Here is a 2,350-nt window from a genome sequence, read left to right as displayed (position 1 = left end):
TTCGAGCCTCATTCCACGCTCTTCGCACTTCCGAGTATCGCTCCGATCCAAACCGATTTCGAAATTACAATAACTCCGTGCCTCACCGTGTGAACAAGATCGCCGGGGATGGAGATAAAAAGCAGCGGGGAGATAATGGTCCGACAATGAGCGGGCGTATCGGGAGGAAGGGAGAAAGTTAACTTGCTCTTTCGCGCCGTGATGCGATACGAGTCGCTCGATGATGAACAGATACGCGCAACAAACGCGCGCCGAGTCTACGTCGCGTCCCGACCTTGCCCCGTCGCGTATATGTACGTACTACATACGAAGTTAGGAGTCTACACGCATATGTTGGGTAGTACACAGAGTACAATCGCGTATACCGGCGCGTACACTGTTAAAGGATAGCCGAGGAGGCCCTGAGGGCCTGTCGGAGGTGAGAACAGTACATTACCCTCGCTCACGTATGCTTCCCTCGCTCTTCTCCCCTCATTCAATGTTCTCCACATTCTCCACCTTCACCCCGTTCTCGGGGCTCTTCGAAAGCCCATATACTTCTCGCCCCCTCTTTACTCCCTCATTATATTTCCTCCTGCCGGCGTAACTATGGCGATCCTCTTTTTTTTTTTTTTTTTTAAACCCCGTCTAACACCGTCTACCGCGTGTGTGCGCAAACAGCGAGTAGCGGCAGAAAAATTCTACGCACGTGGGCCGGCTGCGTCTAGATTAGATAATTAACGCGGCCCGTAAATTGCGTTTAAAAATATGAATATTTTCGGGGGAGTCTATTTTTTTTGCCCTTTTTTTGACGCGATATATTCTTAATAAGACTTCCATTCGGTAAGAAAATTGTATCAATCGAGCTAAAATACACAATTGGCACGTCAGGCCGATCGGCAGTGACATCATCGCGCGACGTGCGGGCATCAAACGGAAATGCGGCTCGTATTTCACACCATTTAATTTGACATTAATTGGACAGAGTGTGATTAACGAATTATCGCCATATACAATGCCGTAACGTCTGTCAAAAGTGAACGTTACAACTATCGGCGTCAGCTTCGGCAGCGGTCGGAATGTACAAGTTTAACATTAATTATACGTAATTCAATAGACCGTCGATGATTACGACCAGCTGAAAATGTATACCGTGAATACGTAATATCGAGATATACGCTATGAAACACGGGGCGAGAACAATATGGGAACACGCCGCGATATCCGAGTGATGCATTATCTAAAAACACGGCGCCATTGTTCGCCTTCAAAAACGCACGTTTTCGAAATATTGACCCGTGTTTGCCCGGGGACGGGTTAATAAAGGGAACTTCCAGACAAGACGGTTCTTGTAGGAAAAACGAAGGCTCCGCGGAGGTACATCGCGACGTAGGGGCCCGTCATAGTGGATGATGCGAAGTCAACAATGGCGTCCGGCTGTCGGTGATGAGAGGAGAGAAGAGAGATGGTCCATTAGCTCGGCTGTCACTCAACGACCCGACTGGCTAGTACGCATTATGTACACACCCACCCGGATACGTGTCTACAGTACGCGTGACATAAAAGTTGGTATATCGCCGTGACGTTCGAAGAAAAATGTTCCAGGTTCGGATATTGGTCGCCTAATTCCGCGCGAAAAAAAGGAAATTAATCATGATCAACGATGCGATTCGATTTCTGCCATCGGTCATTTATTAAAAGTATATCTATTTATTTTATTTCTTTCATTTTTTTTTATGATATTTGCATTTTTGGATAATTAATATCGCAATTATTGAAGAATTAATTGTCGTGATTATTATAGCATATAGAAGTTGCTTGATTTTGTTTAATTGCAGATACGTTACAATAGAATTGCGGTACGCTGGCATGTGACAGCAATTAAATTAAATTAACAACGTATTCATTCAGAGATTATATCAATGTTATAATTACTTAATTAATTGTATCGTAATTAAAATTGAATCTGCGTAAACAAAATTGTAAAACACACCGGACAAATAATTATGTTAAGAAGATTATTCTGTTTGCCTCGTCTAGTAACGCAATGATAAAATCGAATATTTCTTTCCCACTCAAAATGAAATTAATTAAACAAGGCGTTCTTCGAAACGGGTCCGAAAAAATATTAAACCTTTTCTGTTAATGATAACTTAAACTTTACTCGAAGATACCTTCCAGGAAAACTATCGATATCGCAATTGTATAAAGTACTTTAAATACAGGTGAAAATGCAGATAAGGGCAAAAGGTACATGCCCTAGAAATAAATATTCAATCGCGGAGTAAATTACTCGAGATTATTCGCTTGTACATCTCCACAAAGGAGAAGATCGCGAGGAGCAGAAAAAGTTGTTGATTTAAAAAGTTTG

The sequence above is a fragment of the Cardiocondyla obscurior genome, linkage group LG17 (assembly GCF_019399895.1).
Source record: "Cardiocondyla obscurior isolate alpha-2009 linkage group LG17, Cobs3.1, whole genome shotgun sequence".
Taxonomy (NCBI): domain Eukaryota; kingdom Metazoa; phylum Arthropoda; class Insecta; order Hymenoptera; family Formicidae; genus Cardiocondyla; species Cardiocondyla obscurior.
The sequence above is the reverse complement of the archived record's forward strand: the minus strand, read 5'-3'. Positions refer to the sequence as shown.